Here is a 26720-nt window from a genome sequence, read left to right as displayed (position 1 = left end):
TTTAAGTGTTATGGTATCACATAAAGAGTTTATCAATTTGTTGTTTTTATTTTTATTTATTTATTTTTATTTTTCTATTATACTTTAAGTTCTAGGGTACATGTGCACGATGTGAAGATTTGTTACATATGTATGCATGTGCCGTGTTGCACCCATTAACTCGTCACTTACATTAGGTATTTCTCCTAATGCTATCCCTCCCCCATCCCCCCACCCCACAAAAGGTCCCCGTGCGTGATGTTCCCTGCCCTGTGTCCAAGTGTTGTCATTGTTCATTTTCCACCTGTGAGTGAGAACATGCGGTGTTTGGTTTTCTGTCCTTGTGATAGTTTGCTCAGAATGATGGTTTCCAACTTCATCCATGTCCCTACAAAGGACATGAGCTCATCCTTTTTTACGGCTGCATAGTGTTCCATGGTGTGTATGCGCCACATTGTCTTAATCCAGTCTGTCATTGATGGACATTTGGGTTGGTTCCAAGTCTTTGCAATTGTGAATCATGCCACAATAAACATACGTGTGCATGTGTCTTTATAGTAGCATGATTTATAATCCTTTGGGTATATACCCAGTAGTGGGATTGCTGGGTCAAATGGTATTTCTAGTTCTAGATCCTTGAGGAATCACCACACTGTCTTCCACAATGGTTGAACTAGTTTACACTCCCACAAACAGCATAAAAGCGTTCCTATTTCTCCACATCCTCTCCAGCACCTGTTGTTTCCTGACTTTTTAATGATTGCCATTCTTATGGTATCTCATTGTGGTTTTGATTTGCATTTCTCTGATGACCAGTGATGAAGAGCATTTTGTTACGTGTCTGTTGATTGCATAAATGTCTTCTTTTGAAAAGTGTCTGTTCATATCCTTTGCCCACTTTTTGATGGGGTTGATTTTTTTCTTGTAAATTTGTTTAAGTTCTTTGTAGACCACTTTTTGATGAGTGATGTTAATTCTATGTATCAACTTGGAGAATGTTTGGGGATGAAATTAACATTTAAATTGGCAAACTTTGAGTCAGTAGATTGCCCTCCATAATGGGGGTTTATCTTATCCAGTCAGTTGATGTCCTGAATAAAACAAAAAGAATGACCTTCCAGAGCAAGAGGCAGTTCTCCAGCAGACTATTTTCAGAGTTCATGCATACCATCAGCTCCCCTGTCTCTCCACCTGCTGGTCTTGGGGTGGGAATGATACCATTACCTCTTGGGTTTCAAGCATGCTGGTCCAGACTGCAGATTTTGGACCTTCCAGCCTCCATTATCATGTGAGCCAATTTCTTGTAATACATCTCTTAATATGGAAATTGATTCTATTTCTCTGGAGAACCCTAATACACCTACAATGGAATGTAATTCATCATTAAAAAGTAATAAAGCACTGGTACGTGATAAAACATGAATGAACCTCAAAGACTTTATGCTAACTAAAATAAGCCAGAAACAAAGGACAAATATTTTAAGATTCTATTTATGTGAGGTACTAAGAATAGTCTGATTTACAGAGACATAAAGTAGAATAGTGTTTCTAGTCTACAAAGGTTGGGGAGAAAGGGAAATTGGAAGTTATTATTTAACGTGTACAGTTTCAGTTTGGGAGGATGAAAAAGTTCTGGTGATGAATGGTGGAACTGATTGCACAATAATGTGAATGTACTTAATGCTGTTGTACTGTACACTTCAAAAAAATGATTAAACTGGTATAGCAAGTTTTATGTTATATATATAAAAAAGCAATCAATATTATATTTCATTGACTTGCAAATACATCTAAAGCCATTTGTATGGAATCACAGAACTTAGATTTGGAAGAGATCTTAGCAGCTCTACCATTGAATCCCTTGTTTTATACTTAAATACCTGTTCTTCTTTCCCAAATAGACTTAGTTTCTGCTAGAATAACACTCAGATGGAAGGTCCTCCCTTCCTGTGGGAACATGTTCCTTCATTCAAAGGACTCTTTCAAATGGTCATATGGTTCTTCCTCACATCTAAGCCAAATCTACCTCACCATATCTTCCCCATGTTATATATATTTGCAGCCCCCAAGCCAATCCCTGAACAAGACCAATATAGCATCCAAGTGTACACCTTCTGGAATGAAAATAGCTATTGGATTCACAATGTCTTGTCTTCCCCACTCTATAAATTCCTCATGATTTTTCAATTGTTTATCTTATGCCCAAGTTCTTACACAGGCCTTGAACTGCAGGCTCCTCATTTCCTCTCTGACCTCTTGCTTCCTACCCATCCATTCACCCACTCTGACCGAGCCACACTGGCCCCCTTGTTCGTCATGGAATACACTGGGCATGCTCCTGATTTTACCTTGGCCATGCCCTCTGACTAGAATACTCTTACCCCAGATATTTACACTGTTCCCACCCTTACCTTCTTCACTCTTTGCTCAAATGTCCCTTTTCAATGAAGCCTATTTTGGCCTCCCTGTGGAAAATGATAATCTGCCCCTACCCACTCTGAATGTCCTGGCCTTCCTACTCTACTGTATTTGTTTCCATAGCTCTTATTGCTTACTAGCATACTATATAATTAACTTATTTGAATTAACCTATCACTGTATCTCACCATCAAACATAAGCTCACAAGGGCAGGGAATTTTGTCCATTTATTCACAGATATGTCACAGATGCCTACATAATGCCTGGCCATGATATGTTTATTATCCATCATATTTTTACATGTTTAATAAATATATGTGGAATGAAAGAATGGCTACTTTTAGACTAGTTAAGAGTGTAGGCTTGGGGCATCCAGATACCTACATTTAAATCCTGCCTCCATTACTTATGAGTTAGTGACATCGAGCAAATTATTTGATTTTCAATTTGCACTTCTCTAATGTTTATATATATATTTTTAAGTATTATTATTTTTCTTTTCACAATGCTCTATATTTTTCTTTAGAATTCTTCCTGGTAGACAAGCTGCAGAATATTGATCCACATATGCCAGTAATATGCCACCCCACACCCCACACAGTGATTTTACAGAACGCTTGTTCTGTGGGATACTACTAGATGTGGCACCCAGAGAAAGTCATGTGGTCAAACACATTTGATAAATGCTGGAAGGAACCAAGTCAAATGGCTTTTTGTTTTTAACCCTGTAGGATTTCTCAAAGCTTTTAATATGTTAATGTGCAATATAATCATCCCCAAGTTGGAGAGTATAGTACACAGTGTTTCCTAAAAATAATCTTAGAAATCTATTTTTCTGCTCATGGAGCGTATCAGAGGAGTAGTGTCCTAAGAAACGTACTTTGGAAACTTCCTTCACCACCACCAAGGATAATCATGGGCAGGAGAGACACGGAAAGCTCTGGCTGAACACCATCAACTTTTCTGTTCATCCAGTCTTTGCTTGTTTCCCAGTCCTAATGTGATATGTGTCAAAATCTTTGTTCTTGTTCCACTTATATTTAGCTGTAAAAATTCTCAAGATCTCAGTTGCTATGGTTAGTGTCCTATACTTTACTTTCAGAGTTTCTTGATACTAACCTTCTTTCTGTTTTGTGTGCTCTGATAGCCCAGGATTTCACTCATTTATACTACTGCAATGTTCAGTCTTGCTGGCAGGAATCTTATTTCAAACATAAGTCAGCTGCTGCATTTACCTTTAATGACTCATGACATTCTCCTTCTCATCACCTTCCCTGCCTTCCTGCATTCATTCTAACACTGGCACCCTAATCACAAAGCACCCCATCACCTCTGGACCACTCAGTGGGCACCTGAAGTGTAAACCCCTGAGGTCATTTCAGTCACTACTAGGGAAGGGAAGGAGTGAAGTTCCAGGCTGCATAGTCTGTAAGAAAAGTCAGAACAGGCCAGGCACGGTGCTTCTTGCCTATAATCTCAGAACTTTGGGAGGCTGAGGCAGTGAGATCACTTGAGGTCAGGAGTTCAAGACCAGCCTGGCCAACATGGTGAAACCCTGTCTCTACTAAAACACAAAAATTAGCTGGGCATGGTGGCGGGCACCTGTAGTCTAGCTACTCAGGAGGCTGAGGCAGGAGGAGAATCACTGGAAATCAGGAGACGGAGGTTGCTGCAAGCCAAGATCCCCCGCTGCACTCCAGCCTGGGCGACAGAGGTGAGACTCCGTCTCAAAAAAAAGTCAGACCTGCAACTGAGTAGGAGCCAAAGAGAACAGGCTGTGCCTACACAGTGCTCCCAAAGGCTCTAATCAAGGGAGCTTAAGAAGGCAGGAAGAAGCTGATGTCCACCAACTTCACTCTGCAGATGCAGCTGGAATACACGGCAGGTACAGGAAACAGAAGAGTGTCTGAACATGGTTAGGCTGGTACTAGCAAAGGAAATTGTTCTAATGTTCATAAACTTTAGTATTTAAAAATAAGTTAAATGTCAATGACTTTTAATTTTATATAGCTTCTGACCATTGTCTACAATAAGATCCTTGTATTAATATGAATCAAATGCTGACTAATTTTGCTGTAATATTGCATTCATTAATGTAGATTTTAACTATCTCTTCTCTGAAATCACTGTCATTGTGTTTTATGTTTATTGAGCATCCCCGTCCTTATATCATATCCCCAGGGTTGCCAGAGTTAGCAAATAAAAATACAGGATACCCAGTTAAATTTAAATTTCTGATAACCAATGAATGTATTTTCGTTGCAAGGGACATATTTAATTATATAAATTACCTTGAATTTGAGATAAATAAAACATAATTTTTAGTATAAGTATGTCTCATACAACTAAAGTTTATTATTAAAAATTCAAATTTAACTGAATGTCTTGATTTTATCTGGCAACTTTACACACCTCCCAGTTTTGACTATTGACTTTATCTGGGACTTTCAAAGAGCAAACTGTGGCCCCAAAAGTGGACTTTCTCAAACCCCGGTAAGCCTGTCTCTTTGGAACCCCCCATCTCCCATTAATCCAGAACATCAGCGTCTATGTCTTAAGGTATGCCAGCCAGTACACTTTTGATAGTATTTGCACTTGGAAACAAATACTCTACTCTACTCGAGATGTGACCTGAGCCAAACACAACAGTACTAACACCTTCCTCATTGCAGACTCTATATCTGTTAAAGGGCCTAAAAGTAATGTCGGCCTATTGGTCAGCTTCATCACACAGGTAGCTAACATTGATCTTCACCTAATTAGTATTTCTTGTGTCTTTTTTTCGTACATTCAGCTGAATGATATTTTATCCTGGTTTTCTTCTCAAAACTTACTTAATTCTGGCTTTAAATGTCTTAACTCTATTTCAAAAGCCCATAGCAACAAAAGCCCATAGCAACAGTTTTTACTTATCCTTTTTTGTAAAAAAAAGTAGTTATTTAATCACAGATTTAATAGGTATATACAAGATCAAACCTGGGGGAATGAACATATGATAGGAGAGTTGGATCAAATTCTTGTAATCATGATAATCCACTCGGGAAGTGTATTTGCACTTTGAATTTCTGAACTTCTATGAGAATAGGTGAATAGACCCATTGGCATTGCTAGTTATCCCCTTCCTGATTTCTAATCAGACTTGTTTGAGCTTGCTATGTTATCTCTGAATTTTTTTCTCAGAATTTCAAAAATGTAATTCTTTAACGTATACGTCAATCTGTGCCCATGTATTAGGTACTTTACATGTTATCTCTTTGGATTCTCATATAACCATGGGAGGCAAGTTACACTATTTCTAATTCACAGGTGAGGGAACAGAGATTCAATGAAATCAAGTGACTTGTCCAGGTCAAGACATGCAGTGAAAGTCAAAGTGCTAGAAATGGAAGAGGCAAAGACGGACATTTGCAGACTAGATGATTGGATGAAATGCTAACATCTGAAACAGCAATGGGGGCACCACCTCTGGAGAAAAGGGAAAGCCCTGGGGCCTTCCAAGGGACCATGAGGACAAGATGTTGATCTCACAGCAGCAGCTGCCTGACTGCCCAATGAACTCGTCTTCAGGCAGACTTCGAATAGATCTTTGCCACTAGGAGATAAAATAGAAGATTGTACAGGCCAAGCATGAATGAGGCTAACCTGGAATGTGGTTGCCAAATATCTGGAATATGTAAAACACAAAAGAATTTTTATAAAACAGTAAATAAAACTTAAATTTTAAAAGAAAATATAAATTTCTTCAGGTGTCTGAGGAAGTTTAATTTTTTATATGCTGTCTCAAATGGTATAGAATTGTAGCATTGGAAAAGGATCTTAGAAATCACTATATTGGCATCATTGTTAATACTTTATCCCTAAGTGGATAATAATTAATTTTAATTCATGACAGAGTATACTCCCCATTATCAACAATTACCTTTCTATCTATAGAGTCTCTCTCTCTCTCTCTCTCTCTCTCTTTCTCTCTCTCTGTCTCTCTCTCTATCTGTCTTCCGTTATCTACAATTACCTTTCTATCTATTTGTTCAGTAATTTTCCTTCTTAAGGCTATTTGGTAGGTCTGCGACGTTTGCTCTTTGTAAATAGGCAACATGCCATCTAGTGGTCATACGCTGAATTGCAACCAGGAGTCCCTCAGAAAGCATGCACTTACTTAATGTCAATGGAACTTGTAGGACTTGCATAATAGTTAACTGGGTCAACCAGGCACTAATCCACATGTCTCAGACACGTAGAATATCTCTGTCATTTAGTCAAAATCCTCTATGTGGCCTTTTCCTTTTTATTTTTTAGTCACACCTTTTTAAAATCAGTTTGGTTTTCCAAACCAGACAGTAAGCACTGGGCTGACCCAGGTATCCAAATGCATCATGCTGTCTTAGAATAATTATCTACCCAAGTACTAATATTAAAATATTTAGTAACAGAGTGACATTCCCTAACATACTGTCCAGACAGTTTCCTGAGAGTCTGTCATAGTGTCCAGAAGTTGGTGGCTTGATAAGTTCTGTTACTAGTTAATTCCAGTGAATATAAATTTAGCTACTTAAGACGACTCAAGGGGCTAGTTATAAGGTGATTATCATCTGCCTTAAAGTTGACCTTATTTGAAATTAACATAGCAACACTAGTTTCCTTTTCTTTAGTATTTCTCAGTGTATGTTTTATCATCACTTTACTTTCAGCCTTTCTGTGTTTTGATGCTTAGATGCTCTCAGGAGACAAAGCTAGAACAAAACAAATTTAATCTTAAAATCTGTATTTTATTAATTCAGTTACATTTTTGTGATTATTAGCATGTATTTGGACATCTATCATCTTTTTTCTACTATTTTACATCCTTTCTTGCTTAATTTTCTGCTTGTTTTGTAATTTCCCTTTTATTCTTCTACTACCTTAGAAATTATGTATTTTATTTTCATTTTCTTTAACAGTTGTCCTTTTAATTTTAACATCCATCCTTGAGATAACAAAGTATAACATTCAATAATATCTCTGTCCCTTAAAAATATTAGAACAATTTACTTTTTAACTTACTCCTCTCTTTAAGGGTAGCTGTCTAGTATTTTAGATACTACTTGCTTTGGAAGTCTTCAAAATCAGATACTTTTCGCAATCAAAGGTTATTGAGTTTTATCAAAATGTTTAAAATTTCTTTAGGAAAAATCACTTCATGCATCATCATTCTTTTTTTCATCAGAATTCTCTTTTGTACATACTTAAATGTATCACTTAATTTTTCTTTCAGTAAAATCCACAAACTGAAAAGCTCTCAGACATTGCCTGAAAAATATGCCTTTATTTTGCCTTTCCTCTTTATCAATCATTTAGCTGGGTATAAAAGTCCATTTGTTCAATCATTTCTCCTGAGTCTTTTGAAAGTATCTTTCCATCACCTGTGGTAGCTCTTGATGGTAATAAACAGTTCTCATTCTGCTTACCTTTCCTTAGTAGATGATGTGTCTTTTCTTTTGAAACCTTTAACTGTTTTCTTTTTATTTTTATGTTCTGCAACTTCATAGTAACCAACTCATTGTGGAATTTATTGCATTTTCTTGCTCTGGATTTGTGTGCCACTTAAATCTAAAATCTTATTTTTTCCCTTACATTTGGACAGACTTTCAGGCAGTATTTCTGTAAATATTGCTTCACTGCTAGTCTCTACCTCTCCTTCTAGAACACCTTCCAAACAAACATCAGATTTTCTCACTCTTATCTTCCGCATCTCTTAACATTCACTCATTGTGATGGTTAATTTTATGTGACAACTTGGCTGTGCTAAAGTGCCCAGTTGTATTGATCAACAACCAGTTCAGATGTTGAAGTATTTTTAAAAGATATGATTAATATTTAAATCAGTCGACTTTGAATAAAGCAGATTATCCTTCACAATGTCATGGACCTCACTTAATCATTAAAGGCTTAAGAGAAGAGATTAAGATATTCAGAGGGGGAGGAAATTCTGCCTCCAGACTACCTTCCAACTTAAGAACTTAAGACTGCAACATGACTCCTCCCTGGGTCTCCAGTCTGCTGGCCTGCCCAGCAGATTTGAGACTGCCAGCTTCCACAATAGCATAAGCCAATTCCTTAAAATAAATCTGTTTCCCTCTTCTCTGTGTATGTTTCTGCCTCTGCCTCACATGTTTGGACTTACTTCTATCACTTTGTTTTGTTTACTATTTTCCTTCCTTTCTTTGCTTAATTATCTGCATGTCTATATATCTATCTATCTACATATACACACAGAGAGAGAGGCATATTTATAGATATATCTATATCTATATAGATAGAGAGGCATATATATGCATTTTATATATGTATACATATGCATTTTATATATGTATATATTTATATGTGTGTATATATACATTTTTTATATGCATTTATATACATATATATATATATATAAAGAGAGAGAGAGAGATCATATTGCTTCTGTTTCTCTGGAAGATCCTGGCTAATACAATCATATTTTCAATTCCATCTCTCTGTGCTACCTTTGACATATACTGAGTGATTTCTTCATCTTCAACATCCTGCTTACTAACACCATTTCAGCAGTTCCTAATCTGTTTACCTCTTCCATTAAATTATTTTTTTCTAAATAATATTTAAATTTTGTTGGGTCCTTTTTTTCTAGTTTTCCTGTGTAGGCCATAGCATTCTATCATACATTAACATTTTCATTCCTGCTTTTCTGTCTTTAAAAAATATTTTGAAATGCTTATTCTATAATATTTTAGATGGTTTATCTTATCCATATTTAGAGTAGGGGGCGAAATCTCTGTGTGTTGCCCCTGCTAAATGTCTACCATGGTAGTTTGATTCTTCATGGGATTCAGGTTATTTTTCTGTGGAAAATTTGTGATTCTTAAGTTGTAAAAATGTCTGTTCCAGACTGGCTTCTCCAAAAGCCTTGGAAGTTCCTATGATTCTCGTCCTTAAGCCCTCCTTGAGAACTGGCTCACTGTACTGTCTTCATCTCTCACCCCACCTAATCTGGATCAGACACTATCTAGATCATCTTCCTTCGAGCAAGATTTTGTAGAGTACTTCTTATTTGATACCACTTATCTGAGTTTGTAATTATACATTTATTAGTATGGTTATTAGACAAAAATCTGCCACTTCCTCATCTTCAATAGACCCTTAATTCTGCCAGTAGAGAAAATATTTATATTTTTATTTACCCACTTGACATAGTGCCAGACATATAGTAGTCATTAAGTTAAATATCAATTCATTAACTGAATGAATGAGCAGTAAGCACATTCTTTTCTGCTAACTACCAAAGTGTTCTTCCTGAATACATTTCATTCAGATACTGAATAGATAAAAGTTTTTGAAACTATCATTATTTTTTCCTATCCCTGCTATTGTTGGTGCTTCTATGGCTGAAACATTCAAATGCCTGAAATAGCCATATACTCATATATTACTAATTAAGGAATTTCTATCTGAGTTTTTGAAATTTTGAATTTGGAGTTATGTAAAATCACCAAAAGCTATCTTCCATACGTCCACAAAGCACACAAGTGTCACTGAAAGAACTGCTAGTTCTCCCACACATGAGGAAATGTTTAATCAGGGCAAATATCAAGAAGTCATCACAAACACGAATGAGATACCTAACTCATGGTTTTGGGAAGATCAATCATTTTCTGAGGTTTGAAGACTGCAGCATAGTAGCATCTTAACGCTCAAGTGAGATGTTTGATTCCAGAAAGCTTCTGAGTTTTAGAAAGGAAGTGTGATAAGGGTTTAGCTTAAAGTAGATTGGTACCAGTTTTTATTATCTAACTTTATGGGAATGTTAATTTTAGGGTATAAATGCTAGAGGTTACCTCTCTCTAGCATTCTCCAATGTCCCTGTATCAGGGGAAATTCAGCCCCCGATATTTCATGTGGGTCCTTTTCTATTTTCCCTAAGTGTCTGCTGGTCTGAGAAATAAAGGGAAAGATTACAAAAGAGAGAAATTTTAAAGCTGGGTGTCCAGGGGAGACATCACATTTCTACAGTTTCCATGATGTCCCCCATGCCGCAAAACCAGCAAGGTTTATTAGTGATTTTCAAAAGCAGAGGGAGTGTACAAATAGGGTGTGGGTCACAGAGATCACATGCTTCACAAGGTAATAAAATATCACAAGGCAAATAGGGGCAGGGCGAGATCACAGGACTAGGGTGAAATTAAAATTGCTAATAAAGTTTCCGGCACGGATTGTCATTGATAACATCTTATCAGGAGATAGGGTTTGAGAGCAGACAACCGGTCTGATCAAAATTTATTAGGCAAGAATTTCCTTGTCCTAATAGGCCTGGGAGCACTACAGGAGACCAGGGCTTATTTCATCCCTTATCTGCAACTGTAAAAGGCAAATGTTCCCAAAGCGGCCATTTCAGAAGCCTCTCCTTAGGAACGCATTCTCTTTCTCAGGGATGTTCCTTGCTGAGAAAAAGAACTCAGAGATATTTCTCCCATTTCCTTTTGAAAGAAGAGAAATATGGCTCTGTTCTGCCTGCCCTACAGCAGCCAGAGTTTAAGGTTATCTCCCTTGTTTCCTGAAAATTGCTGTTATCCTATTCTTAAGGTGCTCAGATTTCATGTTCAAATACACATGCTCTACAAACAATTTGTGCAGTTAACGCAATCGTCACAGGGTCCTGAGGTGACATTCATACTCAGCTTACGAAGATGATGGGATTAATAGATTAAAGACAGGCATAGGAAATCACAAGATTATTGATTGGGGAAGTGATAAGTGTCCATGAAGTCTTCACAATTTATGTTCTTCTGACATGGCTTCAGCCTGTCCCTCTGTTTGGGGTCCCTGACTTCCTGCAACATCCCGGTGTACTATAATAGTCATTAAGGGGAGTAAATACAGCTACTGCATTCTGAAGCCAAAGAAAGATCCTTATTGCTGGATTACTAGTTGTTGGCATCTCATAGAAGGTCCAGTTTCATGTTAACAGGTGTGTGTATGTACAGTCATGTGTTGCTGAACAACAGTGATACTCTCTGAGAAATGCATTGGCGATTTTGCCATTCTGTAAACATCATAAAGTGAACTTACACAAACCTAGGTGGCACAGCCTACTACACACCTAGGCTATATGGTATGGCCTGTTGCTCCATGGCTACACATCTGTACAACATGTTCCTGTACTGAAACTGTAGGCAATTGTAACCCAATGGTAAGTATTTGTGAATCTAAACGTATCCAAACAGAAAAGATGCAGTAAAAAATACTGTACAACAGATACAAAAAGGTGCATGTGTATAGGGCACTTACCATGAATGGAGCTTGCAGGACTGGAAGCTGCTCTAGGTGAGTGGTGAGTGAATGTGAAGGCCTAGGACATTACTGCACACTACTGTAGAATTTGCAAACACTGTACACTCATGTTACACTCAATTTATTGAAGAAAATTCTTTTTTCAATAATAAATTACCCTTATTATTGTAATATTTTACTTTATACACTTTTTTTTTTTTTTTTTTTTTTTTTTGAGACCGAGTCTCGCTCTGTCGCCCAGGCTGGAGTGCAGTGGCTGGATCTCAGCTCACTGCAAGCTCCGCCTCCCGGGTTCACGCCATTCTCCTGCCTCAGCCTCCCGAGTAGGTGGGACTACAGGCGCCCGCCACCTCACCCGGCTAGTTTTTTGTATTTTTTAGTAGAGACGGGGTTTCACCATGTTAGCCAGGATGGTCTCGATCTCCTGACCTCGTGATCCGCCCGTCTCGGCCTCCCAAAGTGCTGGGATTACAGGCTTGAGCCACCACCACGCCCGGCCCATATACACTTTAAATTTTAAAAGTTTGACTTGTAATAACACTTACATAAAAACACAAACACATTGTAGAGCTATACAAAACTATTTACTTTATCTTCTTATTCTAACAGCTTTTTACAGTTTTAAAGTTTAAAATTTTTTTTAACTTCTTAAGCTTTTTTGTTAAAAACTGAGGCACAAACACACACACATTATGCTAGGCCTACATAAGGTCAGGGTATCACTGTCTTCCACCTCTACATCTTGTCCCACTGGAAGGTCTTCAGGGTCAATAACATGCAGGGAGCTGTCACTTCCTATGGTAACAATGCTTCTTCTGGAATACCTCCTGAAGAACTGCCTGAGAATGTTCTACACTTAACTTTTTGTGTTTCCAGGAAGGAGTACACTCTAAAATAATGATTAAAAAGTGTAGGCCAGGCGCGGTGACTCACGCCTGTAATCCCAGCACTTTGGGAGGCCAAGGTGGGTGGATCACGAGGTCAGGAGATCGAGACCATCCTGGCTAAGACGGTGAAAACCCATCTCTACTAAAAATACAAAAAATTAGCCGGGCGAGGTGGCGGGTGCCTGTAGTCCCAGCTACTAGGGAGGCTGAGGCAGGAGAATGGCGTGAACCCGGGAGGTGGAGATTGCAGTGAGCCGAGATCACATCACTGCACTCCAGCCTGGGCAACAGAGCAAGACTCCATCTCAAAAAAATAAAAATAAAAATAAAAGTGTAGTATAGTAAATATATAAACCAGTAACATAGTGGTTTCTTATCATTATCAAGTATTATATACTATACACAATTGTATGTGCTAGACTTTATCAGCTGGCAGCACCAGCATCACCACATACCCATGAGTAACACGTCATTGTCCTATGATGTTTGGACAGCTATAAAGTCACTGGGCAACAAGATAATTTCAGCTCCATCACAAACTTATGGAACCTCTGTGGACTATGCAGTTTGTCATTGGCTGAAACATCGTTCTGCAGCACATGACTCTGTGTGTGTGTGTGTGTGTGTGTGTGTGTGTGTGTGTGTGTGTGTGTAATTCTGCTGGCCCACATACTTATAGTCAAACTAGTTTTAAATAGCAGTATCCTTTTCAATTGCTTAGGGATCCCATCTGATTTACTGGTGTCATTGCTGAATCAGTGGTTAAATAACTCAGTTGTTAGCTATTTTAACTTGCATATGTGTATGTACATGAGGTAAGATGAAAAGATAAATGGGTGGGAAAGCCACCTGTTGCATGGATGTATTTGGTTTAGTCAAACTATACATAGCTTCACATAAGTGGTTTCTAAGCAATGAATGAATTTTTAAAAATATTCAGACCTTGACATTAAAAATAACCAAGTCTGTAGACCTCTGTTATATTGTCTCCCTTAAAAGAATGTTGAATTAATTTTAATTTTCTAACTGGCATGACTCATAGCTTAAATGTTTTAATTTATCATAAAGACAAAGCAAAAGTTTTAATCAGAAGTGTACTTTAATTATTGCAAATGTAATGGTTGGTCAATTACTAGTGGCCATTTTTCTTTTTATTTTTTTTTCTTTTAGCCTCATAAATAGTCATCTGGCATTAAATATTTGTGATCTAGGCCAGTAACCTTTTTCAATCTCACAGGACCTTTTTTAATTAAACTATATCTTTGTCCCATGTCTGTAATCCTCTCACTGACATTTTATATACAAGACACCTTGCTGAAAAAAGGTCAAGCAGTACAGTTATAAATGGAAAAGAGATTAAAAGAATTCTCAAGCCATGGTGTGATCTAAGAGCAAGTTAAATATGGAGCAGGTCTTAGTAGACATGCTCAGTAGACAAGGAGGAATCCTCTGGGTAGATTTTAATGATTGGGGTAGGAAAGCAAATGAAAGTTATTTTCATGGCAAAAATAAAAAAAAATGCACGATTTTTCATAGACCACAGTAATTATTGTAAAAGACCACCATAAGGTTTTAGTAGCCATAAAATGTTCAGGAAAACAATTGCAAAATACATTCATGGTGTTTGTATAATTCTTGCCGACAAAGACATTTTTGTTGCTCCACTAAACCTGGCAAATGTCAGTCTAGTGTTAAGGTTAATTAACTCTAGAAGTTAAAAAAACAAAAAGAAAGAAAGAAAAGTTGAAATGTATATGCATCAATGAAGAATAAGAACAAAATTCCAAAACTGAGTAAAGAAGTGGGAGTAAGCAAATGCCACATTACTGAAAATTCTATTTTTACCTATATATTTAATAGTAGTTATTGTGTTGAAAGGTAAATACATTTACAGAAGTGAGCTACATTATTTTCACCAGAACATTAAGCAGAAATTGAAAACGGATTTTCCCCCCTTAATATTCTCCAGCTGGCATGTTATGACTAAAACTTGCTGAATCCATGCCACACTGTGATGCATTTAATGGTGTACATGGGTACAACTAAACAATACATTACTTGTAATGTCTGAAATAACCCAGCAAAGCATAGTACTCAAGTGTTGAAATTCTACTCTCTGCTTCTCAAAGGTTGCTTAGTTATACCCAAGAGGCCAACCTTCTCTGAAAAGCCTTAACTGTTAATTTCTTTCTGTCACTTTTATATGGTCCAGTCATAAAAAGGTACTCTTTTGTTCCTATGTCATCAGAATGGCGTTATTTAGATGTTAATGCAAGAGGCAAAGCAGTTTACACAGGAGCTTTAATCATAGGACTTGATTAGTGCTTTCAGGGTTCTTAGCGTTTTGTTTATAAACAGTATATTTGGTTCAGTCAAACATCTCTTAATTTCTAAAAAAAGAAAAGAGGCTAAAAAATACAATAAACTGAAACTAGAGCTTCAACTCTGACTTAAGCTGAACCTCTGCGGGTGTCTCCCAGGCTTTGGGTTTCTGGGTGGAATCTTTGCCGGTGCTAAATGGAAAGGTTACTGTTTGTATCCTTTAGCTATTATAAGACTGCTGGCAGGGACAGAACTGTCAGGATCCAGCAGGCCATTCCCTGTCCAAAGTAACTGGATGCTGTGTTTCAGAAATGTGATAGTTGACAGACTGACATTATGACGCTTGTAACCCAGCCTGTGTCCCAAGCTTCAAATCAGTTATCAATCCAAACAATGAGAACAGTGTCTAGGCATAAACACCTGGAGGTTGTTTTGCTTGTACATTTGCTTAGTGGAAAAATGTTTTATCTTAGTAATGTGGGTTATGTTTCTAAAAATCAGGCAACTTAAACCAGTTCATTGAATTCACCTGGTTATTTTCAGCATGTTCTACTGGAATTCAGCCTTTTTTCTTTTCAAATGATTTGCTCCTCTAGATATAATTGTAAACCTTAACCAGTTGCAAAGACAGAAAAATTCAATTAATAAAGTAGTTGCTTTACCTGAATGAACACTTTCAACCAATTTTCTGAACTGACAGAAATGAATCTTTTGCCATTGGTCATGTTTGGCTATTGGCGTGCAAACTATGTTAACTTTTGTCTGAAATAAGTCAAAATGAACCTAGGCAGTCAAGACAAATTGAGTATTTGATAAACGATTTTTGTTCAGTTTACTTTCTTAACAGGTTCGCCTGTAAAACAGTCAAAAACAACTTAGTAGGAGATAAATTATGAAAAATAATCTATTGAATTATATTCTATGCAAAGCACTTCTTCTCAATACCTCATTATTACTGTTGTTGTCATTGTTGGCAGGTTGACATTCAGGAAACTAAGATTTGAGAGAGGTTATATAATTTTCCTAAGGTCATAAAAATAGTAAGTTGGTTTATGTCCAAACCCGTGTTTTCCTACTTACAATACTCTCCTCCATTTAATAAACTGTCTGTGCTGTCATCAAGAATAACAATATTAAAATATAAATTTATGATTTATGAACTTCCCATGTATATCATTTTACCTAGCTATAATAGACAAGGCTTTCAGTTTTATTTCATCCATAGACCAATAAAGTAAACAATTGAGAATATCAAATATTGGCATATGTTAAAATTGTATTCGAGGAGTTGTGTTTAAAAAGAAAAGCATGTATATTGTATTCTAATGCATGGGCTTATATATAGGAAACAGATTTTAAAAGTATAAATTCAGAATGCCTATCTAATGAGTTATCATTGAGAGTATTTCCTTCTGCTTCATAAAAGCTGTAATTTTCCACAACTCTGAAGATATTCAGCAAAGTATATTCACTACCAGAAAAAGAACAAAATGTTTGTGATGTGGTAAATACACTAGGAGTTTGCTAGATGGTGCTGCAACATATATTTGTAAAACTCTACTAAATGTGTCTGAATAGGAAATTTTCTTGCAATTAGAAATATTCAGACCTATATAGATATTTAAAGTTGTCTTATTATGATATCAGATTTGCTATTAGATTTCAATCTTCATTTTCATTTAATTTGCCCTATATTTAACAAATTCGTTTTTGTTATTATAGGCTATTTTAACATATCCTAGGCACAATAAGCCACTGCAGAATAGCAAAGTTCAATTTCTTATATTACATTTCTTGTAATAAAGACTTTTTCCAGCTATACTAGTAGTACCTGAGCATAATCCAAAATAAAATGATTTTATTTTAAATGTGCTAATAATTCAGTATAAACCAAAACTACTTTAGAGTCCTTACTAATCTGAAGCATAAAGCTATCTCTTATTTATGGCATTTGAAAATCTTAAATACATGTACGTTAATTAAATAGATTTAAAGCAACATAAAAAAAAAGTGTTTCATTGTTTTTAAAACTTTATTTTTAAAATCTCAACAATATCAGAACTATGACTATTAACCTTAATTGTGCATGTGTGCCGTCCAACCTACATGCTAGACGATCTCCTGCATAATTAAGTCTCAGTACTAGAGAAGCAGTGGCTATGTACAAAAAAAGGATGAATTAATACCCTCATTTCAAAAGGCTTCAGAGAGAGTGTGCCTTTCTTGCTCTTCCATCTTCTATCTTTGAGGATACAGCAACAAGTCGCCATCTTGGAAGTAGGGAAAAGGGGCCCTCCGCAGACATAAAATTTGATCCAGGACTTCTAGCCATCAGAACTGTGAGAAACATATTTCCATTGATTATAAATTACACAGTCTGTGGTATTTTGTTATAACAGCAAAAAGTGGACGAAAACACCCGTGCTATAAGAAAGTTGGTTTAGCTTCATTGGTATGAGAAAAAGTAGATTTTAAAGCAAAAATAGATACTAAAGATAAATAGGGTATTTCCTAATGTTATCTTCTACCATGAAGGGAAAATTATTCTAAATTTGTATGCACTTGATAATAGTTTCAAAACTATAAATAAGAAAGCTACATAAATAAAAAGCACTAAAATCTACAGTCAAGTTACAAGAAAATTCTAACACTTTCCTCAGTAATTGAAATATGTAGATAAATCAAGACTAATTGTAATAAGCAAACTTGGCCATAATGAACATATAGAGAACACTGAATACAATTGCAGAATATTTTTGAGTGCGTAGAAATCATTTAACAAAATTTACCTTATTCTGAAATGTATCAATTCTCTAACAAACTAAGATTGAAATCGCACAGTGAAATAAAGTTAAATATCAATAACAAATACATAAAAGGCAACTAGAGGCCGGGCGCGGTGGCTCATGCCTGTAATTCCAGCACTTTGGGAGGCCGAGGGGGGTGGATCACAAAGTCAGGAGTTCAAGACCTGCCTGGTCAACATGGTAAAACTCTGTCTCTACTGTAAAAAGAATACAAAAATTAGCCTAGGGTGGTGGTGCATGCCTGTAGTCCCAGCTACTCAGGAGGCTGAGTCAGGATACTTGCTTGAACCCGGGAGAGAGAGGTTGCAGTGAGCTGAGATTGCACCACTGCACTCCAGACTGGGTGACAGAGCAAGAAAAAAAAAAAAGGCAACTAGAAGTGCATCCGAATGTTTGGATATTAAGCAATTATTTCTAGATAATCACTGGATAAAAGAAATCACAAGAAAGGTTAGAAAATATTTTGACTGGATAATAAACCAAACATCTATCACATCTTGTGGGGTGTCTCTAAAATGATAATTTGAATGTATTTATGCCAATAAATCTGAGACTTTTATGAACAAAGAACTCCTAAAATAATACAATTTCTGAAAACTGACACAGAACAAAATATAAAATCTAAATTACTCAGTATCCAGTTAAGAAAACACATGTGTAATTAAAAACCCTTCTCAAAAGAGAACCTTAGGCTCTATTGGAATCTGCACTAAATATTTCCAACATAAAAAGTAACACCAAACTTATAGAAACTCTTTCAGAACACAGAACAAGACACATTTCCCAACATATAAGGTGAATAACTTTGAGATGAAAATCTGACAAAAGCATTGTAAGAAAGCATAATTATAGGATAATCTCTCTCATGACTACAGATATAGAAATTTTCAAGAAATTATTAGCCAAAAGAATTTCCAGAACTAAGGTACGAATGTCGCCACTTTCCCAATACCAACAATAAACAAGTAGAACTTAAAATTTAAAACACAGTACCATTTACATTAAGATCCCACAAAATGAAATATTTAGGTATAAATCTAACATAATATGTGCAAGATCTATTTGAAGAATACTATAAAAATCTGATAAAAGTAATGAAAGAACTAAATAAATAGAGAGACAGTCTATGTTCATGGATAGGAAGATTAAATATTGTCAAGATATCAGTTCTTCCAAACTTGATCTATAGATTCAATTTAATCCAAATCAAGACCCCAGCAAGTTATTTTGTGTAGATTGAGAAACTGATTCTAATTTTAATATGGAGATGCAAAAGACTCAGAATAGCCAACTCAATGTTGAAAAAGAAAAAAGTTGGAAAACTGGCACTTCCCAACTTCAAGATTTGCCATAAAGCTACAGTAATCAAGACCATGTGGTATTCATGACAGAATAGACAAATAGATAAATGGAACAGAACAGACAGCCTCAAAGTAGACCTACACAAATATAGTTAACTGATCTATGAAAAAGGAAAATATGTGATACAATGGAGAAAAGATAATCTTTTCAAAAAATGGTGCTGGAATAACTAGACATCTATGTGTTCTCAAAATGAAAATCTAAGACTAATTCTAACAAGACTACACGAAAAAGAGAAAACATTAAGATAAATTAAAGGAGCTACATATTTTCTGTGTTCAACTTCATAGAGACACACCCATAATATGCATATAAATAAAATTCCATAACTTTTTTCTGTCTTCCCTGTTGCCTAAAACGTTTCAAAGTCAGACTTATCTTCAATATATGTAGTCATATTTAGTGATGATCTTTCTGATTCAAATTTCAGTAACTTCCTTGGACAAATAAATTAACCTTTCAAAGTCAGACTTATCTTAAATGTAGTCATATTTAGTGATGATCTTTCTGATTCAGACTTCAATAACTTCCTTGGACAAATAAATTAACCTATACAATTAAAAAATATCTTTATCCCTAATTATTCCTTTTGCTGCTGAGGTAATTTCATCTTTAACATTTCCACACTAAATGCAAAGCCTCTTGTGAGGGTGAAATATCAAGCTATATTTTGCTAATACCTCAGATAACAGGAAAGTACAATGAGAATAGGTTGGGGTGCAGGAAAGGAAGAATACAGGAGAGAGGAGGGGTTTAAAGACAAATGTTTAATAATGCTTTACAAACCCTGCTAGCACCATACAGATCGTTTAATTAAAATTAATTCTCACTTATTACAGTTAAGAATAAAGAAAGGAATACTTATTTACTAAGGTAAGTTTCTTAGAGAAAAAAAAAAGGCTACTATAGAGATCTTGCTTTTTTTTGAATGATCAAATTCTGTTTTCCTCTACAGCCCCATTCTTGACCCACAAATCAGTTCTACTGCCTTCTTCTGAATATCATGAATATTATTAATATAAAACTGTAACTTAGTCAATTTTGTTTTCTGCAACACTTACACATTTCAGTATTTGAGACATGTATTATGTTATAGGCTATACATTCCACAGTCCCAAAGTAGGAACTATCATGTTTTTCAGTGTCATTCTTGTGGGATATAATTGTTATAACGTTAAATTGTAGACACCCAGAAACCATGCCTCTGGTCATATTCTTGAAACTTCTCAGAGATTTCAATATCTGAAGATTAGAAAAGAATCTACATATATATCAAGTCTAACCCCATCATATTACAGATGAGAAAACTGGGGTTTCCTCTTCTAAAAGCACAAAATTATAAATGATGAAGAGCCTAGAATCCTGCCTCACTGGCCCCATCCTTGAAGTGTTCTTTTGTGGTGAATAAAAATCATTCATTGTTTTTTCTCGTCTTTGCCAAGTGAATGTTTCATTGTTCAACTGAGCTGACAGAACAGATGAAGGCAAAAGAGGCAATACTCAGGAGCACAGTTACTGATAAATAATTACAACAAGGACATTATAATTATTTAATTAAAATCTGCGCATGGGGAGAGATTATGAGTCTTTCAGCTTGCTACCTCATTTAGATGATACTAGTCATTAACCAGTTTAGCTGGAGTCAGCGCCTAAATGTCCACATGCTCCACTTTATCTTTGAAACCTGTGCAGTCAGCAGCCACGGCTGCATGCTCTGTATCCTGCTGCTGGTGCACACAGGCACACTCTCTAATAGCTTCAGAGACACTTGAATGTCTTACCTCCCCATAGCCATCTCATAAACCTTCTCTGGAATTCTGAAGATTTTCCTTTGAAACAGTGCCCAGAATTTTTGGAGAAATTTACTCTTATTAAGAACACAGTAAAACTTCTGTGAAAAAAAAAAGAAAAAGAAATTAACAGAATCAGGTCAGTTTGAAGTTGTCTCTAAAAGGGTTTCTTTTCTGATGCATGGAAAGGCACATGTTTAAGAAAAAGGAGTCACCTATATGGTGGTTCTATGCCACCAATCCCAAAGAAAATTCTGTGGTAAAACTCTGGGGTATCAGTATTTGGATGCCCACATGGAAATTAAAGTTCCTATTCTTCAACTGTTTCCATTAAAAGAAAGAAAAGAAAAAAGGGAACTTTATTCTTATCACCGATGAGACTGCTGGGACAAAGGAGATAAGGGGGGAAAGCATTGATATTAATTTGTTATTGGATCTCTCTCTTGCTTTCTCTTTCTTTATTTATTTTGGTTTTACTTTGATAAGTCATTTGTTTTACTCTGCCTCGGCCCAATTCTGGAGATACATTTCTAAAAATGTAACAAATTACTCTGTTTCTAAAATCAGCTTGAAGTAGGACACCTTGCAAATCAATAAGTCCCACAGGCACAGTACCTAAGAAAAATAAGACAACTAGAACTGTAGTCAAGTAGAAGTTTTAATAAAAATTTAAAATGTGATTTTTGGACCCTTCTTGGATCCTTGAAAATGTAATATGATGCGACCACCCAAACTGGTAATTCATCTCTGGGAACTTGAGAATGAATAGCAGTTTTGCAATTGTATGCAATCTAAAGAAGTTATGTAGACAAGGGTCTTAGGTCTTTTAAGGCCTCCCCATAATATAAATTTCATGAATCCTAAATGTTGCAAATATGGTGAAAAATACAAAAAACAAATATGCCAATACTTTTTTGGGATGCTTAATTTATCCGAACCACTTTGTTGGCATAGAAGAGGAATATGTTGTTCATCTAGGAGAAATTAGATCTGGACTAAGTAGAAAGGGGTCAGACTTTTAGGGTCCATTTGATCTATTTTAATAGTCACTTATTGATACATAGGTTCATATGTCTTTCTCTGTACATTTCTTCTTATATAAAAACCGACCTTCCCTCTTCGCTTTTATTAATATATCTTCTGCTATAGCAACTGTCCCTAGTTCCAGGAACCAATCTAGTTTCTGTCTTGGGGATTTAGCTTTTGTACTTCTCTCACCTGGAATATGCTCTTTTTTCAGACTTTCAAATTTCTAGCTCCTTTTTGTCATTTATTAGCTTAAACATTACCTCCTCAGAGAGGCATTTCCTTACCACCCCATTTAAAGTATGTAACCACCTCTTATTCTGCATCAAAACATCTTGTTTGTTATCTTTCTATCACTCATCAGTATTTTTAACTACATAAGCTTTTATTTTATTACTCATATATGCACTGTTTATCTGTGACTTTAAGCTCCACAAATAGAAATGCCATATTGGTCTTACCCATTTCTGTAGTACCATTATCTAACATAGTATATGAATGAATAAATGAATGAAACTCAAACAATTTAGAAGTATTAAACAGAAAGCTTCATTTAAATAACTTTACTCCTTTTTTGTTTTCTCTTTTAATCTGAGAGAATTAAATTATTGACTAGTGGTTGAATATAATGGACAAGTATTGTCTAGATCTCAGTACATTACCATGTAACTTTCATCCTTATTCCTACGATATACTTTGTTTCTTTTGATTGTTTAGTATTTTTCTTCAGCAAATTTTATGTTTGACCACTTCTCTAATTGAATGATATGATTAAAATTTGAACACTGTCTCATAAAAACAATATAATACATTATTTTAATTTACCTTTATTTTTACTATTTCTTTGTTTTATTGGGATCTTGATTTTTATTCTTTATTTTACTTGATCTCTATCATTTCCTTCATAGTCTTCAACTGCTCTTCCAGCTCAAAATTCTCAAGTCAATCATTAGAGAATCTATACTTACTTACAAGATTACTTTTGCAATAAATAAAGACTGAGAAAAATGTTCCAGTAACTAGCCTGTTATACAAAGTTTTTAAAATTAGGAAATATCCTTTTATTTTTTTAAAATTTTTTAATTTTTATTTTTTATTATTATTATACTTTAAGTTCTAGGGTACATGTGCATAACGTGCAGGTTTGTTACATATGTATACTTGTGCCATGTTGGTGTGCTGCACCCATCAACTCGTCAGCACCCATCAACTCGTCATTTACATCAGGTATAACTCCCAATGCAATCCCTCCCCCCTCCCCCCTCCCCATGATAGGCCCCGGTGTGTGATGTTCCCCTTCCCGAGTCCAGGTGATCTCATTGTTCAGTTCCCACCTATGAGTGAGAACATGCGGTATTTGGTTTTCTGTTCTTGTGATAGTTTGCTAAGAATGATGGTTTCCAGCTGCATCCATGTCCCTACAAAGGACACAAACTCATCCTTTTTTATGGCTGCATAGTATTCCATGGTGTGTATGTGCCACATTTTCTTAATCCAGTCTGTCACTGATGGACATTTGGGTTGATTCCAAGTCTTTGCTATTGTGAATAGTGCTGCAATAAACATACGTGTGCATGTGTCTTTATAGAAGCATGATTTATAATCCTTTGGGCATATACCCAGTAATAGGATGGCTGGGTCATATGGTACTTCTAGTTCTAGATCCTTGAGGAATCGCCATACTGTTTTCCATAATGGTTGAACTAGTTTACAATCCCACCAACAGTGTAAAAGTGTTCCTATTTCTCCACATCCTCTCCAGCACCTGTTGTTTCCTGACTTTTTAATGATCGCCATTCTAACTGGTGTGAGATGGTATCTCATTGTGGTTTTGATTTGCATTTCTCTGATGGCCAGTGATGATGAGCATTTTTTCATGTGTCTGTTGGCTGTATGAATGTCTTCTTTTGAGAAATGCCTGTTCATATCCTTTGCCCACTTTTTGATGGGGTTGTTTGTTTTTTTCTTGTAAATTTGTTTGAGTTCTTTGTAGGTTCTGGATATTAGCCCTTTGTCAGATGAGTAGATTGCAAAAATTTTCTCCCATTCTGTAGGTTGCCTGTTCACTCTGATGGTAGTTTCTTTTGCTGTGCAGAAGCTCTTTAGTTTAATGAGATCCCATTTGTCAATTTTGGCTTTTGATACCGTTGCTTTTGGTGTTTTAGACATGAAGTCTTTGCCCATGCCTATGTCCTGAATGGTACTACCTAGGTTTTCCTCTAGGATTTTTATGGTATTAGGTCTAACATTTAAGTCTCTAATCCATCTTGAATTAATTTTCGTATAAGGAGTAAGGAAAGGATCCAGTTTCAGCTTTCTACTTATGGCTAGCCAATTTTCCCAGCACCATTTATTAAATAGGGAATCCTTTCCCCATTTCTTGTTTCTCTCAGGTTTGTCAAAGATCAGATGGCTGTAGATGTGTGGTATTATTTCTGAGGACTCTGTTCTGTTCCATTGGTCTATATCTCTGTTTTGGTACCAGTACCATGCTGTTTTGGTTACTGTAGCCTTGTAGTATAGTTTGAAGTCAGGTAGCGTGATGCCTCCAGCTTTGTTCTTTTGACTTAGGATTGTCTTGGAGATGCGGGCTCTTTTTTGGTTCCATATGAACTTTAAAGCAGTTTTTTCCAATTCTGTGAAGAAACTCATTGGTAGCTTGATGGGGATGGCATTGAATCTATAAATTACCTTGGGCAGTATGGCCATTTTCACGATATTGATCCTTCCTATCCATGAGCATGGTATGTTCTTCCATTTGTTTGTGTCCTCTTTTATTTCACTGAGCAGTGGTTTGTAGTTCTCCTTGAAGAGGTCCTTTACATCCCTTGTAAGTTGGATTCCTAGGTATTTGATTCTCTTTGAAGCAATTGTGAATGGAAGTTCATTCATGATTTGGCTCTCTGTTTGTCTGTTACTGGTGTATAAGAATGCTTGTGATTTTTGCACATTAATTTTGTATCCTGAGACTTTGCTGAAGTTGCTTATCAGCTTAAGGAGATTTTGGGCTGAGACAATGGGGTTTTCTAAATCATGTCATCTGCAAAGAGGGACAATTTGATTTCTTCTTTTCCTAACTGAATACCCTTGATTTCTTTCTCTTGCCTAATTGCCCTAGCCAGAACTTCCAACACTATGTTGAATAGGAATGGTGAGAGAGGGCATCCCTGTCTTGTGCCAGTTTTCAAAGGGAATTTTTCCAGTTTTTGCCCATTCAGTATGATATTGGCTGTGGGTTTGTCATAAATAGCTCTTATTATTTTGAGGTACGTTCCATCAATACCGAATTTATTGAGCGTTTTTAGCATGAAGGGCTGTTGAATTTTGTCAAAAGCCTTTTCTGCATCTATTGAGATAATCATGTGGTTCTTGTCTTTGGTTCTGTTTATATGCTGGATTATGTTTATTGATTTGCAAATGTTGAACCAGCCTTGCATCCCAGGGATGAAGCCCACTTGATCATGGTGGATAAGCTTTTTGATGTGCTGCTGAATCCGGTTTGCCAGTATTTTATTGAGGATTTTTGCATCGATGTTCATCAGGGATATTGGTCTAAAATTCTCTTTTTTTGTTGTGTCTCTGCCAGGCTTTGGTATCAGGATGATGTTGGCCTCATAAAATGAGTTAGAGAGGATTCCCTCTTTTTCTATTGATTGGAAGAGTTTCAGAAGGAATGGTACCAGCTCCTCCTTGTACCTCTGGTAGAATTCAGCTGTGAATCCATCTGGTCCTGGACTTTTTCTGGTTGGTAGGCTATTAATTATTGCCTCAATTTCAGAACCTGCTATTGGTCTATTCAGGGATTCAACTTCTTCCTGGTTTAGTCTTGGAAGAGTGTAAGTGTCCAGGAAATTATCCATTTCTTCTAGATTTTCTAGTTTATTTGCGTAGAGGTGTTTATAGTATTCTCTGATGGTAGTTTGTATTTCTGTGGGGTCGGTGGTGATATCCCCTTTATCATTTTTTATTGCATCTATTTGATTCTTCTCTCTTTTCTTCTTTATTAGTCTTGCTAGCAGTCTGTCAATTTTGTTGATCTTTTCAAAAAACCAACTCCTGGATTCATTGATTTTTTGGAGGGTTTTTTGTGTCTCTATCTCCTTCAGTTCTGCTCTGATCTTCGTTATTTCTTGCCTTCTGCTAGCTTTCGAATGTGTTTGCTCTTGCTTCTCTAGTTCTTTTAATTGTGATGTTAGAGTGTCAATTTTAGATCTTTCCAGCTTTCTCTTGTGGACATTTAGTGCTATAAATTTCCCTCTACACACTGCTTTAAATGTGTCCCAGAGATTCTGGTATGTTGTATCTTTGTTCTCATTGGTTTCAAAGAACATCTTTATTTCTGCCTTCATTTCCTTATGTACCCAGTAGTCATTGAGGAGCAGGTTGTTCAGTTTCCATGTAGTTGAGCGGTTTTGATTGAGTTTCTTAGTCCTGAGTTCTAGTTTGATTGCACTTTGGTCTGAGAGACAGTTTGTTATAATTTCTGTTCTTGTACATTTGCTGAGGAGTGCTTTACTTCCAATTATGTGGTCAATTTTGGAATAAGTGTGATGTGGTGCTGAGAAGAATGTATATTCTGTTGATTTGGGGTGGAGAGTTCTATAGATGTCTATTAGGTCTGCTTGCTGCAGAGATGAGTTCAATTCCTGGATATCCTTGTTAACTTTCTGTCTCGTTGATCTGTCTAATGTTGACAGTGGAGTGTTGAAGTCTCCCATTATTATTGTATGGGAGTCTAAGTCTCTTTGTAAGTCTCTAAGGACTTGCTTTATGAATCTGGGTGCTCCTGTATTGGGTGCATGTATATTTAGGATAGTTAGCTCTT

The 26720-nt window shown here is 36.1% G+C and overlaps 1 long non-coding RNA gene across 4 annotated transcripts in view; it reads right to left on the bottom strand.

The window, feature by feature from the left end:
- Nucleotides 1-249: 249 nt before the first annotated feature.
- The window catches only part of LOC105475254 (uncharacterized), a 54131-nt gene continuing 27660 nt past the window's right edge, over nucleotides 250-26720 (bottom strand). For 3 of the 4 annotated variants that reach the window (XR_983227.3, XR_011621638.1, XR_011621640.1), the window contains 3 exons: nucleotides 20861-20970; nucleotides 17097-17247; nucleotides 250-1339 (listed from right to left, as the gene is read on the bottom strand). This is a non-coding gene — a long non-coding RNA (uncharacterized lncRNA). The remainder of the gene's footprint in view (nucleotides 1340-17096; nucleotides 17248-20860; nucleotides 20971-26720) is intronic. The other variant, XR_011621639.1, reaches the window with a different exon arrangement.

This window comes from Macaca nemestrina, chromosome 4 (assembly GCF_043159975.1).
Source record: "Macaca nemestrina isolate mMacNem1 chromosome 4, mMacNem.hap1, whole genome shotgun sequence".
NCBI classification, from domain to species: Eukaryota; Metazoa; Chordata; class Mammalia; order Primates; family Cercopithecidae; genus Macaca; species Macaca nemestrina.
Note: the sequence above shows the minus strand (reverse complement) of the source record. Positions and strands in the feature narration are given on the sequence as shown.